The sequence below is a fragment of the Epinephelus fuscoguttatus genome, linkage group LG1, assembly GCF_011397635.1.
Source record: "Epinephelus fuscoguttatus linkage group LG1, E.fuscoguttatus.final_Chr_v1".
Classification (NCBI taxonomy): domain Eukaryota; kingdom Metazoa; phylum Chordata; class Actinopteri; order Perciformes; family Serranidae; genus Epinephelus; species Epinephelus fuscoguttatus.
This window is the reverse complement of record NC_064752.1, coordinates 43,021,148-43,041,108: the sequence shown is the minus strand read 5'-3', so window position 1 is coordinate 43,041,108 and position 19,961 is coordinate 43,021,148. Positions and strand designations below refer to the sequence as shown.

The following is a 19,961-nucleotide window of genomic DNA, read 5'->3' as shown; positions in this document are numbered from 1 at the left end:
TAATACCGGAAATTCTAACTGCGATACAATACCTTGAAAATACTGATATTCTTTACCATTTTTGATACCACAGGGGTAACTGATATAAGGGCATAGAGTTTTGACTCTTTTGACTTTTCTTTCCGTGGTTAGTAGCAGTGTATCAATACTGCAAAAATGAATATTGAAACCGTTTCAAATATTCACCATATATATCGACAAATCGATATTTTTGACAACCCTAAGCCACACTAATATGTTTTCGTTGTGTACACACGAGTGTTTTAGCACCATGTCAGAAATAATCTCTACTAACGCTCCAGAAAACGGATATCAAATGACTCACATACACTGGACATGCGTGTGCCAGTATAAACAGGAAGCAGATTGTCTACTTTGTGGTTGATTGCCTAGTTTCAGAACATGCTATGAAAAAAGTGAAAAGTAAGACCAGATATTTCTTTACTCAGACCAACGATGAGGTGGATCTGCTACTGAAAGTAACACGAGTATATGGCAGTCAAGGCAGTGGAAAACAGATTGGGAGTTGTTACAAAGAAAATCCCGTGGCATATTAGAGCAGCACCGGGAGTATTATCCATCGCCGTAGGAAGCCATGGCGATGGAAAAGGAACAACTACACAAGAAGGACCAAATCACAAAAGGTATGAAGACCGAGCTATAATGTTTTAGCTTGACGTGTCGTGACTTATAAGACCCATCGGGAAGCGAAAGTGGGTGTCTGTGTCAATTTTTTCAAAAGTCTTTGTTTCCGTCCGTCCAGACTGAGACGCAACCCTGAAGTTTTCAAACTAAAATGAGATCAGCACTCAAAGGTCTGCATTTTAGAGACTGTAAAACGCCAGAGAAGTATGGATACAAAGCGTATATGTAGCAATAGTTATGTGTATTAGAACAAAAATGTATTAGTGTGGATGTGGCCTAAATTACTGTTTAGCTAACAGGAATTTAGCATTTAGCAATGACTGCTGTTCAGCAGTTATCATCTTGACTTAAAGATGCATTCCAACAATTTTACAACAATGTCCTCTGTGGAGGACACTGTGCTCTGGAGGGAACACTCCAAAGTCTCACTCTGATGATGTCAAGAGGGCTAAACTGATCCAGTGGTTTTGTGTGGAGCTTGGCTTATAGTGAGGCTAAAGGTCAGGATTTTCTGGCCTCTGCTGCTTCAGTTTTGATTGTTGTTGTTTTTTTTAAAGTCTGTTCCTTGTGAGTCCCTCAACTTTATGTAGGTGCAATACTAAAATCTCTGCAGTACCCCTTTAAGTTTTCATGTATTGTATCTTTTAATGTAGTGTCTCTCTTCTGCTTTGATTCTGAACAAACTGCATGCCAGGGACTTTCTCCCATGAAGCACCTTCAGACACCAGTCTGCTTGATATAGGTTCATTTTCTTTATATAAAACATGTACATTAACTGATACTGTTACCTGTACATCAAAACAGCACATTCCCACCTGTCACATGCCAGACTTTGATCAAGAGTTTGATCTTTCTCAGCAGAGGAAATCTGTTGTCAGAACCAGTCTGGCAGGAACTTGCTCTCCAGCAGAAGTGTTGAATTGTGTGAACCTGCATGACAACAGTATCACATAGCCTAACTGACAAAATGCTCTCATTCAAATCTCTGTGAGAAGAGTAATAATCAAGATGTGTGTGGGAAAGGAAAAGAAAAATGCTGATGAACAACTTTTAACACAAAACAGAGGCTTTGAGGAGAGGTGGGAACACACCGTCAGCTCAGGTCACACTCCACAGGTTGACTGGATGTGGGCTTTAATCCTGTTTACTCTTTCATAGGCCGCCTATATGGATAAGGTCATTAATGGACCCTGATTGGCAAATCACTTTTATCTGTACCGAGCCAAGCAGCAGCGTTGGAATATTCTGTGGTGGTTAATAGCTTTATTGAATCGGAAGCGCTGACCCCATTAAAAGCAGCTGAACATCCCAGACTAAAGTCAACACAAAGCAGCGCTGCCTTTGCAGTTTGTCTCTGTGTCAGAAAGAAAGAGAGACAGCACATGTTGCTCTCATGGGGTGCAAATTCAATAATGTCACCTACACAAACCAGCCCTGGGCCTTTGTTCTGTATCACTCACACGACTCATGTCACAGGGTTTCCTCACGCCAGTGCTGCTGTGTGTCAGAACACATTACTTTATATGTATAATGTGTATTTTTAGAGCTCTGTATGAAAGTGTTCATCGTGTTGTTTGCCAACCTCAGCATTACACACACACACACACACACACACACACACACACACACACACACACACAAGACCCATACAGGATATCATATGCCTGCCTCCCCATTGTTTGTTTTGTCCAGGAAACAGGATATTCACACAGAGGAGAGCAGACTGGCTGACCACAGAGCCAAAGCAGACAGAAGATTCAGTTTTTACTTTAAAAACATCACAGAAGTACTTTCCTCCCATTCTTTCAGTTTAAGGTGCATAATGTGTCCACAGTCTCCTGTCAATGTGCCTTAACTGTTCTAAAAGTAACCAATACAACTCCAGTAGAAGTTTCTGATCAGCAAAGCACACATGCTGACATGTCAACAGTAGCTGACATTCAGGTAACAGAGGGCAAGTAAAACACATGTATGTTTACAGGAGGCGTGCGTCCATTTCTACTCAGAGCATATGAGCGGTGTTTTGGATGAAGTGAGTAATAATGAGCACAAACGACGTTTCTCCATAGAAATGCTGCATAAAACAGAGCATTTAAAGTCGACAAATAACGCAAATACACGTTTAAAGTGCCCAAGCCTTGGAGAAATAAGTGTGCAAGTTATTAAAAATGCAAGATAACAAAACGAACCTGCCAGTAAAGCTGCTACAGGTGATCACAGAACAGGATGTTGTTCTAAAACAAAAGATAAATGCCACATAAGCTCTGAATTGTTCTGTTGTATGGAAATGACTCGTTTCTCACCTTATGTCTTTTGTTGTGATCTGATCGCTCCCACTTATTGTCTGCGCGCAGCGCGTCAGCCGGCACCGGGTCAGTCAGATAAATCCACCTCTCTCCCTAAAAGCGGACTAACACTGAATAAGAGGTTCGCGAGGGAAGAAGAGTTGGTTCTGCAGAGTTCATCAGAGACCGAGCTGAAAAGTCCAGGAAGGGAAGCAGCTGCCTGTTCGGCATAATAACCTCGTCTCCCGCACTCCACACAGTCAGTCAGTCAGTCCCATCCATCCACACTCTCCGCCTCCTCCTCCTCCTCCTCCTCCTCTTCCCCGCTGCCGTCCACACAGTCAGGATGGGACAGATGAATCCCCCTCTGCCGCTGCCTCAGTGCGCAACACGGCTGTTGGCCAACTGGGGAGCGCTGGCTAAAGAGATCAGGCGAAATGGTCATTCAACAATTTCTCATTTTATCCTGTGTGTTATAGTTTAAGGTTTACATTGCATTATGGAAGTTTAACCCGTGTATAGATTAACTGGTAGGAAACATGTCCGTTCACACAAATATTACACTGTGCACACTACATGTCGACTGTCTTTATCTATTACTGTGTCTGAAATGTCTAATGTGCCCTTTATAGGACATATGCACAATGTATTTATGCAGTGATAAAGCAGAGACCTACTGTGGGGTATTATTTTACAATGTTAGAAAAATGTTATTTGTTTTCCATTGTTGAATTATGAGGCTAGATTTGCATATATTTTAGCTGAGAAGGAGCTTTGGGTGGTAAAATGGCCCATCATCATGAACTCTGACTTATATAGCTTAAAGTATTTTTCAAGCTGTACCAATATGTTTACATAGAGGTGAAGTCCCTTCCCTTCCAGCAAATCACCATGGGACTTTTTTGAGGTAAAAATATATTGGTCGTTAATGGCAAGAGAAAAATTGTTTTTTGATCACCTTTGAACTGTAAGCCTGCACACACCCGGTCTCATGTGGAAAGTCTGAGACCAAATGTTGTTATGATGTTATGTGGTTGGAGTGAGAATGTGTTGCCTGCCAACGATGTTTGTCAATTTGAAAGTTAATTTCACATGTCAAGAAAGTTGCAGTCCATTGTACAACTGTTGAAGTAAAGGCTGTGAAAATAGGTAGTTCAAATGAAGTTGCAGTTATGTCATAGCTTTGTCTCTCACTGAACAACCCCGTCTCACTCCGAAGTCATTGAAATCCAGTGCTTGGGCAGTGACTTCTGGTGTCAGACACTGATGAAAAAAGCTGTCCTTTCATGTTGGCATGATATGCAGCTGGCATCAGAGGGGAACGTGGCGGGACAAGAACGAAAGTTAAGGTGGCGAAAGTCCAAGTAGGGTAGGTGGGAGGTGTAGTGGAAGGGTCTAACAGACCTTCACCTGGGAGGCCAGTGTTCACTTCCCATAAGATTCTAAAGCAAATTCCTGTTCTTTTTTCCTAAACCCAGCCACATGCTTTTGTTGACTAAACCCATCTATGTGTGAGTGCTGGCAAAACGTAACGTGCGTTTGTAGTTAAAGGAAAATAGACGTCAATTTGTGATGTTGTTCCAATGTAGTGTATTTATTTTGAAAGAGACTTGATGTAAACTTTACATTTCCTGTGAAAACAGAAGTATATTTTGAAAAAAGACGATGCATGTAACGAGCAGAACTTTATGTGACAAGGTCTGAGTGTGAATGTGATACCCTGACGCTATAATGCCGTTTCGATATAGAGTTACCCACATGAGCAATATGGTCTTGCTCATTCCTTTGGTTCTCAAAAAGAAGACAAAGAGCTGCTGTGTAACTGTATAATACCTGCTGGATAAAACACATCAGGTACTGTATCTTACCTGATGTGTTTTATCCAGCAGGTAAGATACAGTTACACTGTACATGGAACATAGCTGAGTAACCTAACTAGCTAACTGGTGTTAGTTACGTAGCCTAATTGTACAAGATGAGTAATATGGTTTACTGAGCTGAGTTTTTCACACATAACTAAATGGTATAACAACAAACCTATATCAAACTGTGACTTTCTTGACTTGTAAAAATGATCTTTTAAATCGACAAATGTTACATGTGTAATTCATAGCACAATTTAAATGGAAAAAAAAAACAGTTTAAAAAAATAAAAAACTTCACCTCTCTATTAAGCCCCCTTTCCCCTTTCACAAAAAACTCACTATGACCTGCTAACATCGGGCTTTTAAAGGTTACGAATGGCATGGCTATTTATCTGCTCCGTCTTTGATCGTAATTGATGGAAATACATCACCCAAGTTAACGTGCTAATTTTAGCTCCTTGACAGGCATGATGCAATGGTGTGCCACCTCAAAATACTGTCTATCTCTACCCAAGCAGCACTCAAACATTGTTCTAAAGTAGTCTAAACTGAGTTTGAAAGACAGACTGAATAAGTAAGGAAAATATAAAAATAAGTAGCCACCGTAACATTTTCACTGACCTCCAAGCTGCTTTCTGCTGTTTACTAACCTGTTTTCCAGCCTGTCCGTGATACCAAATGTGAAACACAGTAAACAAACAACAACAAACAAACAAAGAAAACAGGAATGCATGCTTGTCTGCACTACTGGTAATGGACAAAGAGTCTACAGTGTATTTTTTTAGCAGGTTTACCCATGTTTAAAAAACCCATATACGCACTAATTTGGGTGGAAAAGGGGTATTAACAATGTATCGTACAGCCATGTGTAATGTAAAAGGGATCTCTTCTTGTGCCAAACCCACACAGAATTAGCACCTGACTCTACAGAGCATTTTAGAGTCCTTGTTTTATTTTGCAGCTGCAGCTTTTTGTTTTGGTTCACTCTCACAGCTCTCATCTGTGTCATTTCCAGCAGCAGTAGCATAGCTGCCTTATCCATGAAGAAAAAGCTTTGATAAACCCCACTGCACATTACCTGCAGACACATTAAATGAGACCAGCTGGTAAACATTGTGAAGCATTAAGCAGCTAAAGAGCGAGATATTTCCCTCAGGAGTCGATCCTCTCTCCTAGAAATTAAACCTGTATGTTATCAAATTACTTACTTAATTATGCTGTTGTGGCAGTGTAATCACTGTCTGGACTATGTTCAGAGACAGCATTTCTTTAGTGTAACAAAATACTACATTTATGTACCATGTACGCATCATAAGGAGTTGTTTGGGGAGGATGGCGGGTGTACAAAATGCAGGATTTTGACACCAGAACCCTGGGTTTGTGTCTAGACTCCTGTCTTAGGTTAAGGCAACAAAAGAACTTTGGTTAAGGTTACGGAAATGTCATGATTTTGGTTTAATGTTAAAGCAAAGTAAAAAAAAAAAAAAAAAAATGTATGAGTGGGTAGTGTATTCCAAAATAGCTTATTTTGGTGGAAAAACGCTGAAATACATAGCCAGAGAACATTTTGTTAGTATGTTCAGTATCAAAAGTTTTGTGACTTGCTGGGTACATTAAGTATCAACATTTCCTCATTATATTCATAGAAAACATAATTCGCTCTGCATTATGTTTCACCCTTTATTGAATTAAGTGAATATGAGTATAATTTCTCAATGCATTCTCATCTCACCTTGTCAAGATCCCTGCTTTGTCTGTGGTCTTGCGGGTCTACAGATGATGTGCTAGGAAGCCTCCTGCATCTGTTGTTGACATAAAGGACGCTGTGTCAATTTATGTTTGTTACATGCATCGTGTCTTTTCAAAGTACACTTCTGTTTTCACAGGAACTGTGAAGTTTCTGCTTCTTAAATGCATATAGTCTTTTTCAAAATAAACTTACAATGTCAGTAAACACCTTTTTTATGATTATTTCCTTGTGCAACAAAAGAAGACAAACAAAGAAGAAGAAGAAATTAACAGACAGCTCTTGAGTGAAAGTTTCAGGTTTGTTGGACCTATCCACCTCCCCTCCAACCTCTCTCTGGGCTTTCCAGCTACATTCATTACACTGTTACTGATGGCGGTTGATGTGTGTCATAACTCTGCAGAAGGTGCCTTTGCGTGTTGTTATCTTACGTGGACGTACACTGACATAGCGCTGGTATTTGATGACTTGGGTTTGTGATCACTGTGTTTACAAGTGCTGCCACCCAGTGCGTATTATACCGCTGCGAAAGGTGCTTTTGTGTGTCGCTATCCAACACCCACATCACTGACAAAGCAGCTATTTGACGAGCTCAGAATGAGAACATGCTGAATTTCTCAGAGACAGGGCTGTAGGTTGTTGGTGGAGACCAAAAACAGAGCTAAAAGAGAGAAAAAATTTGGACTTAATTTACCAGTTAAAAAGAAAGACCACTCCAAACGGGTGACAGTATTACGCTGTTTTCAGTGGTGTCGTGGTTGTTGATGAGGTAGGTGTACTACAAGGTAGATGGATAGGTTACTAAAAGGGAGGTGGGTATACTGTCCTATATATTCTATAGTCCTATCTATCTATTTATCTATCTATCTATACTATAAAAGAAAAAAATGTACCCAGACAAGTTGTCTCTTGAAGTCATAATCATTGTGGGTTACAAGGATGGCTTTACAGGTTTGTTAGAACATTATATGTACCATGCAGACACACCGTAGATTTTCCAGTGACTGCACAGTAAGGGGAAGGAAAGGAGTGCCACACTGTTGTGGCTTCATGACAGGCTGAACAATGGAAAAGCCCGGTAATCCACAGAAACTGCAGGAGCAAGGAAATGGGAGGAATGAAACTGTCCACTTTATTATAAACCAGTTGAACCAAGTGTCAGGGCAGCTACAAGGTGACGTTTCCTCGGCTATCTCAGCTGTGCAACAATAAAAAAAGAAAAAGAAAAAGAAAGAAAAGATGAAGCTTCATGTCTGGGCAAAGGCCGAGTGTGTTACTGGAACAAAATGCTTTCTTCGAAATCTAAATGAGTCACCCCTGGGACAGCCCCCATCCCCCTCCCCATTTGTGAGGATTTCTGCTAGCCCGTGATTAGGCTCACCCCGGTGCCATGTGTGCACCAAGTACGCCCCCCCCACCACCACCACCACATGCACACCAAATCTCTGCCTGGCCTCAGCTCCTACTGAGATTAGCCTACTAGCTATTGTTCTGATGACACTTCTTATCAGCTATACTCTCATTATGATAATACAAAGACAGCATTGCATTACTGAGTGATAATGGAGAATGAAATATATGCAGTATTCGTTGGGGTTTGGTTTATATAGTGCAAAAGTACAAATTAATTACAGAAAAATATGAACACAAAAAAATCCAGACATGATCCAGTGAGCAAAGCTTTTATTTACATCTTGTTAGATGTGCTAGATACTTCATTTCTCAGATGATTATCAGAAAATGTTGGTCATTTATTTAATACAATTTAACAAAACCACAGATCTGTAGTTAATGTTAAACAATTAAGGATACCAGAGAATGCAAACAGTCTAAGAGGGGAGCTTTGTTTGTGCAGAAGGAGGAAACGATGAATTTTAAATACAAGGGGATTATGTTGTGCTTTGGAACAGATGTTAACATGGAGAGGTCTACCCTCCTGAGAGCGGCCCCTGACTGACACACTGTCCCAGAGTCACTGGCCCATTGTCAATGTGCATCCTGTCTTCTGAGTCTTTAGTTGCAGATTGCCCCCACCCCCTCCAGGACAGATTAACTCTGCCCCCTTCCCATCAGCCTTGACCTTGATGGACTGGTAATGTCATCTTCTTTTGTGCTTTGACAGACATTAGCCCTGGCCAACTTTCATGCTTCCCTTTAAAGCAAACTTTATGCATTCATGAATAGCTTGACATAAACAAAGGATAGATGACAATAAGTAACATCAACAATAAGTGAGCACTGACCCATCCATCCCATCTCTCATCAGACCTTGAAGCAGGTCATCTGTTGTGCTGTTGTCCCCCGACCACCAGTCCTCATTCTTCTTGATAGCTTGGTCATTTCAGTGTGTCTTTAGTATTTTCCAGGTCATGGTGAATTAATTAAGTAGTTATTTACCATGTGTTACCCCTCCCCCACACCTTCTTGTGAAAATTAAGACAATTTTCTTGAAAAACTGGGGGCAGGAGTATGTTTATGTGTAAAATGTTCTTGATACAACCCACAATCCATGTGCAGTGGCAGTTAAATATAAATAAATATATGAATTTAAATATGTTTTAATAATTTAAAATGTAATATATGAGATAGTAGAGTTATGGGAACAGGTAGAGGGAAGAATGGATTCAATTAAATTCCAGCAAATTCTGGAAGCAAATATCCCACCATCGGTAAAAAAGCTGAAGATGAAGAGGGAATGGCTTCTGCAGCAGGACAATGATCCTAAACACGCCTCAAAACCCACAAGATTCCCTTAACAGGCAAGAGTTGAAGGTTTTGCCATGGCCCTTACTGTCCCCCATCTAAACATCATTAAAAAAATTACAGTGGCAACTTTATCACATAAATCTGAAAGAAATTTTCAAACATTTTCAACTTGACACAGAAGTAGTGTTATCATTTCTAGCACACAACACAATGACTAGCAGTAAAAAACTTTATAAACTGTATCTACCTAGCATTAGCTAATGCTAAAACTAGCTAATAGCATGCCCCTTGCCATTGCACGTAATGTAGGTTAGGTGAGAATACGCTTTGATCCTCTTCGTGTGCTTTTCCACTAACAATTGACCTATGGCTAAACCCCGCCCTCAGACGCTATGAGACAATTTAAATTTTATAGGGGAAATTCAATTTTTTCACTCTTTTTGTCATTAACACACAGGTCAGAAAGACACACACATGCACAAACAGGACCTATACATGCACAAAGTGGAGAGATGTCAGAGTGAGGGGCTGCCTTGGTCAGGCGCCCTGAGCAGTTGGGGGGTGTTTGGTGCCTTGCTCAAGGGCACCTCGGCAGTGCCCCAGGAGGTGAACTGGCACCTCTCCAGCCACAGTCCACGCTCCATATTTGGTCCGAACGGGAACTCGAACAGACGACCCTCCGGTTCCCGACCCAAGTCCCTATGGACTGAGCTACTGCCGCCTACAGTGTGTATAGCCATTCCCAGACACTCGGACATTCTCTGCCTGGACGTTCATTGAAATGCATTACAGAAAGTCAGTTTCAGTTTCATTCAGTTTTATGAGCTTTTACTGAGATTTGAAGTTTAAAAATGGTCAAATGGTGTGCATGGGGTACATGCAACACCGACACAAGGTATCCTGAGAGGCTGGGCGACAGGGTGTATTTTTTACCATTTCCTTAACCACATCTCAACTGAGAAAAGTGTTTCCTTTGGATAAAGTTGTGCAATAGGTAGACCACAACATCAACTCAATGTGAATAAGATTAACAATGATGTCCTCATCTGTTTTAAGGTAAGACAACATTGTGTTTGAGGCAACATATTGTCACTTTGCTGGAAAGAAATATAAAGTTATCTTTAACATCTCTAGCTAACGTTAGCTGAAGTTAGCCTAACGTTAGCTCCTAGCTGCAATGTTCATCATGTCACCTTGTTTGCTAGGAGTTCATTAGCCTGTTTTGTTCTAGTTTTGTACTTTGGTGATCGTACATCATTGTTAGCTGTTGTCCAAAGGGCTCTAGTTAAGCTAACGTTAACTTCTGGAGCTTAGCTTCATTAATTTATCTATAATCGCAGAGATAACAAAGGTTGGCAAACGTTATGCTGAATGATTCAGTGTAAATACTGTAGCACCAAACTAACGGAGAGACACTCTTGGTAAAGATGGTAAAAAGGCCGTTATTCTTTTCTCATATTCTGAGCCAAAAACCTTAACTTCAGTGGAACATTGCTGATCCTTTATCTTGTTGTCTTTGATGGTGATGGCAACAAGATGCGGTTTATCACGCTTACACTGCAACCTGTAAATTTTGGCTTGTAATTTAAGCTTTTCATTGACCTTCTTCATTGACAATGATTAATATATCCCTCCAATGCGTAATTTAGGCCCTTTTGGTTACTTCTCAATGACATCTGATCGTTACGTCTCTAAAAATCATCAATTCTCTCCTGAGAAATGCCGTGTACTGTGGCACCTGCCATAGCGCCTGGTCACTTAATGTTGATATTTTGTCTGAGTGAGTGGAGGGGGGCGTGGCTTAGCCATAGGTCAATTGCTTACCTACTTGAGAAACAAGAACACAGAGTATTTCCTGTACACTTTATAATACACCACCTAGGCCAAAGTTGCATCACCCCCAGCGGTCAGGGTGACGTGTCCACAGACTCTGTCATGCTGCTCAGATTTTACTATGTTGAATCATTACAACCCACACTAGCAGTATCAGCCTGGATTTGACTAAATAGCTATCACAGAAAAATCAAGCTGATGTAATGATTTAAACAAATATACAATACGATAACATGATATTTATCACAGACACTAAAGTTTATAATCAGAAGACCCTCTGAAACTAAACCACATCAACATATGAAATTATCTGTAAAAAGTTCACCATCGGGACACATGCCAAGACTTGTTGGAGGGAAGCCACCTGAAAACATCTGGTACTGAAAACTGCAGGGATTTTTTGGAGTTCAGCTCCGTGCTGGATATGGAGGAATCACAACTTAAAATGTGCTCTAGAGAAAACCATTAAAGGATTTGATGCCTTGTCTGGAGGACTTTCTTCGGGGCTTATCCTGTTAACAATGAACTTTGTTCCAATATTCAACTCAGTCTGAGGCACACAGTGTGTGTGAAATAAAAAAATGGGCTCAACAAAAATCATTTTTTTACACCAAATCAAGCAGTAACTATTATTGAACTCTAAGCATTTAAATGAAATCACATCTTACAGTTGCCTTATTCTGCTCCGAAATACTGTATGTTGCCCAGACATGTGTCAGCCTTTGTTTTCAGAACCAGTCACGTGTGTAGTCCCCTGTGTGACTTTGCCTTGTATAGCTGCTGAGGGGACCTTGAGTCGGTGTCCTCAAGTGTCCTGACTCCTCACGTTGTCTCTGTGTAATCAGGTTATCATGCAGTGAGAACTAAAGGGCAGACTGCACAAAGTGTGTAGGACTACTGTAGTGAGATGTGTAGTTTCTAGGCAATCAAGTCTCGTGACTCTGACTTTATCCTTGGCTGCTTGTCTCAAAACACAGTGTGATCACACTGTGGGAGAATTTAAACCTTTACATGGTTGTGGATAATCAGGACAGAGCCGGAAAGACATTGCACGTCATCAGGAAGCTGAGTAAGGATGAATGACTTGTAAAAGTGAAACCGACCAGAAGACACATCTGACAAAATAAGATACTGTACTCAAACCTTTGTCAGCTTTGTTCATAAATTTGTTTCATTCTTTCTAATCTACTTTCCTTTTCTGCTCAAGGGGACAAACAATGCTTGCATACAAACTCTGTGCTTAAACCGTGTGTACAAACATTTCACTCACTAACCCAGGACTCATCAATATTTTATTAACTGAACTTATTCGTCCTCTGCAAACAAATTTAGAATGGCCTCAGACCATGTGTACACACATGGTGTCTTAGAAAATGTAAACACACACCTTTTAACTAAATGCAAGGCATATTAAAACTACATTCCTTACAAAAGACTTTAATAGATAACAATATTTAAAACCATTAATTTACTAATGCATTGGCCAAATGTATTAAGTAACCAGCTAATTGCATTTACTGCAGATAACTAATGTAAATGCCGAAAGCTGAACTGAATCTCAAAATACTGCTGAAAAGCAGAAATATGATAGAAATTCCCTAAAAAAATCTGAAAAAGCTCATATATGGAGTTTGTACAGTCACCAGACACTTTATAAGGCACACTTTGCCAGTCATGGGTTGGACCCCTTTTGCCTTCAGGACTGCCTTAATTCTTTGTGGCATCGATTCAACAAGGTGCTGGAAACATTCCTCAGAGATTCTGGTCCATATTGACATGATCACAGCATCACATAGTTGCTGCAGATTTGTTGGCTGCATATCCATGATGCGAATCTACGGTTCCACCACATCCTAAAGGTGCTCAGTTAGATTGAGATCTGGTGACTGTGGAGGCCATTGGAGTACAGTGAACTCATTGTCACATTCAAGGAACCAGTTTGAAATGATCTGAGCTTTGTGACATGGTGTGTTATCCTGCTGGAGGTAGCCATCAGAAGATGGGTACACTGTGGTCATAAAGGGATGGACACGGTCAGCAACAATACTCAGGTAGGCTGTGGTGTTTAAATTATGCTCAGTTGGTACTAAGGGGCCCAAAGTGTGCCAAGAAAATATCCCCCACACCATTACACCACTACCAGCAGCCTGAAACCTTGATATAAGGCGGGATGGATCCATGCTTTCATGTTGTTTCCGCCACCATCTGAATGTCGCAACAGAAATTGAGACTCATCGGACCAGGCAACATTTTGTTTCAGTCTTCTGTTGTCCAGTTTTGGTGAGCCCGTGTGAACTGTCGCACCCGGTATGGTCTTCTACTGCTGTAGCCCATCTGCTTAGAGCTTTAACGTGTTGTTGGTTCAGAGATGGGCCTCTAGTTTCGCCAACTGGGTGTGGCCAGGCAGATTTTGCAAGTTTGGCACACCGTGCGCACTGGCATAGCTACAAACTTCCACTTACACCGGCTGCGCTCTGCTCTTCAGTTGGCGAGCTTTTAGCGCACCTTCGGCGAAGCCTTTTGGCACAAAACTGTCACTGCGCCAAGCTGGATCTGTCAACACCTCCCCCTGCTGCCCTGCCACAGCCATCTCAGTGCACCTCGGTCTGCCAAACTACCAAACTGAGCGCACCTCGGGTTGAGCTGCTCGAAACTAGCTCCGCGCCGGGTTCGCCACCCTGCGCCACCCTGCACCGCGCCAGGAAACTAGAGGCCATGGTCTTTTCAGACCTTGGTTGTAATCAGTGGTTATTTGAGTTACTGTTGCCTTTCTATCATCTTGAAACAGTCTGGCCATTCTCCTCTGACCTCTGGCATCAACAAGGTATTTTCACCCAGAGAACTGCCACTCACTGGATATTTTCTCTCTTTCGGACCCAGTAGATCAGCAGTTTCTTAACTTCAGCAGGTCATCTTGACCATGTCTACATGCCTAAATGCACTGATTTGCTGCCACGTGATTGGCTGATTAGCTATTTGCGTTAATGAGCAGTTGAACAGGTGTATCTACTGAAGTGGCTGATGAGTGTATATTGTATGTACGGGTCCATGCCATTGATTTGACATCCCATTAGTCCGACTGTCCGCAGTGCTGAACAGCTCGCGGCGGGCGTATGGTGCGTCGCGACCGGCTTGAGGCGGAGCAGGCTCACGGCTTATGTGTTTGTCACTTTCTTTTTCATTTTAACCCACACCATGATCTTTTCCTGACCCTAACCAAGTGGTTTTTGTGCCTAAACCTAACCAGACCACAGGGCATCATGATGATTTCGGAACGGACTTAGGAACAATGAGTTTAATATGGTCGGAACAATGGGATGTCGAACCAATGGGCTGTCGAACCAATGGGCAGTTCCCGTATGTACTAGCTTTGCCTATTGGACAGAATTGTCAACTCATTACACTCTGTTTCCAACTTCAGTCTGACATTACATCCTCTCTAACCAATTTCTGTGGGGGAGGAGGATTCCCTAACCAATCACTAGAGACAAACACACCTGCTTAAATCTAACGTCATTTTAAAGGCGCTGTATGTAAGAATGTGGCCAAAACGGTTACTGCACTCAAATTCAAAACACTGCTGCGCGTCGTGTCCGCCCCCCCTCCCCTACAGATTCGAGGTTGCTGGACAGTGGCACGCTGGAGACTGATTTGTTTGCCCACGGGCAGCTGCCGTGGCAGGGCTGCGTCACCGCGTCCTTGATCTAAGGGTTTTCCAGCGGACGGTTTGAGCAAGTCCGCCTTCTCTGCTGCTAACGCTGCTGCTGGGATACAGCTGAGGAGGAGCCGGCTGCTAATGCTATGTACCGGGACACTGCTAATGCTGCTGCTGGGATACAGCTGAGGAGGAGCTGGCTGCTAATGCTATGTACTGGGACACTGCTAATGCTGCTGCCGGGATACAGCTGAGGAGGAGCCGGCTGCTAATGCTATGTACCGGGACACTGCTAACGCTGCTGCTGGGATACAGCTGAGGAGGAGCCGGCTGCTAATGCTATGTACTGGGACACTGCTAATGCTGCTGCCGGGATACAGCTGAGGAGGAGCCGGCTGCTAATGCTATGTACCGGGACACTGCTAATGCTGCTGCCGGGATACAGCTGAGGAGGAGCCGGCTGCTAATGCTATGTACCGGGACACTGCTAATGCTGCTTGCCGTGCTGCTGTAGCTCAGTCGTAACTGTAACTGATGCTGAGACTCTACTGAGTGTGTGACTGGTAGACGGCGGCGGGTGGCGCAACAGGCCAAAACACAAATTCAAAACATAAACATGATTTGCGGACCGTAAATTGTTTTTTTAAATGCGAATATTCTGGCCGTACTATTGTTGTCGGTGAGATCAGTATGTTATATGAACATTATTCCTTCGTCTCTGTGACATATTAGGATGATTTTACGACTATTTGCTTTAGATTATAACTCAGCTAATACATAGTCATGCCAACATGCCTGTTTTGCTGGGTATGCAGCATCTATTGTGTCCACAGCTCTTGCCATTGTTGTTATTACTCCTTATTGGCTCTGCTGCACCGCTTGACAATGCTTGACAACATTTTGACACTGGCATTAGTCCCTCTGGTGGCACTCATTGACTAATTGAGTCAAAATGTGGCGCTCAGTGGTTGTTGTTTTTTTTTGTATGTTTGTTTTTTTATCAGACTGGGTGGAGTGGGTGGATTCAAAAGTCTGGACCTAGGCAAATACTAGCTTACTTTATAAACATTGATGCTACATTAATATGCAACATATAACATATGTAACAGGCTGGTGTGCACATATCATAAATCCAATGGTAATTCTTCATGCACACTTATTTTGTGTGCATAGTAAGATCATTTCTACGCACGTTAGTGAATGAGGCCCAAGTTTAAATATTTCATAAAGTTTATTAACTACTGGTAGTCTTTAAGTAGTATTTCACAAATACATTTAATAGATTTTTTCTTCTGTGACATTATATTTTTATGTTTCACATGAGTACCCTAACCACTATTTGACTTACCACGATAATGAGGCCACTTGTCAGTAGTGATAGAAACTGCCCACCATGTGGACCTTCTGACAGCTTCTGTTTATTTTCAGACTTATCTCTCATCCCATCTTCTTTTTTTGTGTAATAATCTACTGCAGTTTTACCCTTTCAGCCCTCTCTAATTCATAAGAGTAATATGAACAGTTTGAGAAGGGAAAACACACATCAAATGAACTACTCAAAATTTATAGACAGGAAACTTCTAGATTGAAGATATTTCACCAAAAGCGATGGAGGAAAGATCGGTGCCATACTATGGCAACATGGTGTGGCTCACGCTGTGTGTCTGCTTGGTGGGAGTAATAAATATTCAAAATCTAAGGCAGCAGAGTTTAGTTCCATACCTTAAAAGGAGAAATACTTACTGAAAATCATTAGCAACTGTGAAAAAATGATTTTTAAAAAATATTTTAGTGAAATAATCCAAAGAACTGAATCAAATCAGCCACCAAACCAGACCTGAACAGACTAAAACAGACAGTCAGGACTATAAAAAAAATCACTGGTGTCAGCCTGCCCTTCATCCAGGACATTTACACCTCCAAAGTCAGGAAATGGGCAGGTGATATCACTGCAGACCATCACATCCTGAACACAACCTGTTCCAACTTCTTTCCTCTGGTAGGCACTATAGAACACTGTACATCAAAACAACCTGACATAAAAACAGTTTCTTTCCACAGACCGTTTCTATGATGAACAGTTAACACCAGTCCAGTGCCAGGAACAATGTCTGTGAAGCAACCCTGTAACACTGCACTCAACTTACAGGTAAAATATATACAACCCTGAATCAAATGTCTTGCATGTGCGCACGTGCCCTACTTAGCAAATAATGCTGATTCTGACTCTGAAATTTTAAGTGAAGTGGACACCAATAGTGCTTGGCCTCTCACGTGCAATTGGCGCCCTCTAGTGAGCATTTTTTAGCTATAGCAATAAACAGATTTTAAAAAATCATCTCAAAACAGTATTGTTTTCTCTAAACTGTATTGTTGAAAAAAACTGTTTGTGTTCTTTGTAACAGCACATACTCACTTACACCAACCAAATTTTCTTCTGGAAATTCTGGAGCAGCCAACACACACACACACACACACACACACACAGAGTCCTCAACTCGATCAGCCCTGTCTGACATGGCTTCCAGCTGCATGACAGTCTGCCTCTGTAAGCTCCCACCTCATGCAGTCTCTCTGACCCTGAACCCTGAACATCCAGACATCGAAGACAAAATCTCCCCTTGGGTAATATATGAGACATAACAAAAATATCTCTTTTTATTGTGGTTAATGCTCTGTGTTTTGTGTCCCATACTATCTTTGCCCCACATCATCATTACAACAGTTTTTACTTCTTGCTATACACAGACCCTGAAGTAATGTTTGACTGTCAGATGAACTCTCTCATATACAATAGGCATTGATGCAGTGTGTGCAGCAAGGGTAGAAACATGTGACTAACCCATATAAAATGACAGGAATATTGACTGTGTCAAAACATAACTCATATCTGTTCAACAATTTAATGCAAAAGATGAAGTGAACAAAGAACTTTTTTTCTGTGGAACAAGAAGGGAAATAAAATAGCAGGACACAACTGTCTCATTTACGTCATGTATGTATATGAAACCTGACTTTAAAGGGGCTCTATGCGTAATTCAGAGCATATGACTTGTCTGGACATGGGTCTCATGGTGATGGCTATGCTGGCGGCGAACAGCTAATGGTGCTAACTTCAACAGCGCTAAACAATGGCAATAGTGCGGATAGAGCTAACAGTGCTAACCAGGAGAGAACCAGGAGGTGGGCGCTACACTTTCGTGACTACGCTTTTCATGACTACGCCCTGCCAATATCTGCCTTAACCACCATATGAGCACAGTAAAAAGCAGCAGCAGTGATGAGCTAGCCAGTAGGATATACATGCACTAACATGTGCGCACAGTTGGAGCACCAACTGCAGCAGACCACATGACTTCATTCTATGCTCAGGATGCCATTACTCAACTATAACTTTACATGGCAAATATTGGTTTGCTGCTATATAAATGCCCTGAATGTCACACAGAACCTTAAGGCTAGGCTAATTGCCTCCTGGCAACAAAATGAGAGTATGTCACAAAATGCTGTAATATACCACAAAGCAGGGTGGGCAACATGGCCAAAGCTAAAGTATTCAAAATTTGTATCCATTGTTTTTCCACCTCAAATTGGAAAACGCTGCATATACAGAAACGTGCTGCATATACTGAAATGCACTGCAAATAAGAAAACAAATGCAAAAAGAAAACACTGCATACACTCATACAACGGAAGTGCTCCAGGCCTCTGGAGGGGGAATGGCAGTGCTGAGCTTCCACCCAAGAGACAGACAATGGACGTATCAACATAAAAAGCAGACAAGTGAGCGAGAAGAAGAAAGTTATGTTTGGAGGAAAGTTGGAGCCTTTGAGTTCTACACAAGTAGTGTATCCATAGTAGTAATGTTAGCTAACGTTACTGTAACTAACGTACTTTCTCTGACACCCCAGGGATTTGATTGCATTTAACGTTAGTTTATTTTCAACCTTGTCTCCACATATGATTGGATACTTTATTGATCAGTGATGGGCTTTTGAATAAGAGGAAGGTGGAGAGAGGTGAAAGGGAGAGCAGAGGTGGTGTGTAAAAAGAAATGTAACGGGCAGAGGTGCAGAGGGCAAAAAGAAGTTAAGCTGTGAAGAGATGACAACTGTTTAAGCCACAAAAGCTATTTAGATCCCGATGAGCCTACTCTGTCCTGCTCCTTTTCTTCTGGAGCAACGGAAACAAACTATAGAAACCACGTGCATGTGAGCATATGAAATATGGAATATGTGGACTTGCGAGATGACATCAGCTGGCATTCAGAGCACTCTGAGGCTTGTGCTTTCTACTCACAGGGATTACTTTTACGTATTTTATTTTACCCCATTATTTGAAACTTTGACCATGTATAATATGAGCAGCCGATATTTTAACATCATATACATACATGTATATTATATATATGTAATGAGGAAAAATGTATGCATGCAATGCAATGCACTGCATGGTAAGTCCCCTTTAAAAAGAGTTAATAAAGGAGTAATGAATAAATAAAAGAGTAATTAATGTCTCATTCCTGTCTTTTCTTATTTTCACTGTAGCAGCAAGGTCTGGTGTAGAGTCCTTTCTTAAAATTAGGGAAATAAAAGAGAGGGAGAGAAAGACATTCTTTTCAAAGACATGTTTTAAGTCTAAGAAGGAACAGAAAACAGTGAAGGTATGCTGACACACCAATGACCATGCAGACTCATATAAAGTCAAATGACAGATTATGTAGATGTGTTACATTTTATTGATTTCCATTTTCTTCTCTTTCTTTAGATGGAAATACTTCCGAATCAGATCCTCTTCTGTGGGGCTGTCCGATGCTGACCCTGACAAACAAAGGGAGAAAAAGATAAAGAGACAGCATTTTTCAGCAAGAACAGGCTGCAGCACATTATCCAGTCTGCAGAGAAGACCTTCAGCTGCAATCTGCCATCTCTTGTGGACCTGTACACATTGGGCCTAATTCTGCAAACAAATTTAGAACTTCCTCAGACCATGCGTATGCAGGAATTATGACAGCCTGGCTGTCTTACAAAATATTAACACGTGCCTTTTAACTAAATGTAAAGCATATCAAAACCACATTCATTAAAAAAACTTTAATAGAAGTTTTGAAAGTGTTTTTATGGTGGATTTATTTGATTTGATTTTCCTTGTTTTTAGGATTTTAATATAAATGTAATGATAATCTGTTTCCTATGTTAGGCTCTTGTGTTTCATTTTTATGAATG

General features: G+C 41.4%; 1 protein-coding gene and 1 long non-coding RNA gene across 2 annotated transcripts in view; one reads left to right on the top strand and one right to left on the bottom strand.

Moving 5' to 3' along the window:
• Positions 1 to 3,175, bottom strand: part of frmd4ba (FERM domain containing 4Ba) — a 61,332-nt gene extending 58,157 nt beyond the window's left edge. Inside the window, exon 1 of the mRNA XM_049587337.1 lies at positions 2,949 to 3,175. The gene's annotated coding sequence lies outside the window, so the exon portion shown is untranslated. The remainder of the gene's footprint in view (positions 1 to 2,948) is intronic.
• On the top strand, positions 474 to 19,807 carry LOC125895553 (uncharacterized). Its single transcript, XR_007450186.1, has 3 exons — positions 474 to 644; positions 16,798 to 16,885; positions 19,504 to 19,807. It is a non-coding gene; the product is annotated as an uncharacterized LOC125895553 (long non-coding RNA).
• The last annotated feature ends 154 nt before the right edge of the window (positions 19,808 to 19,961 follow it).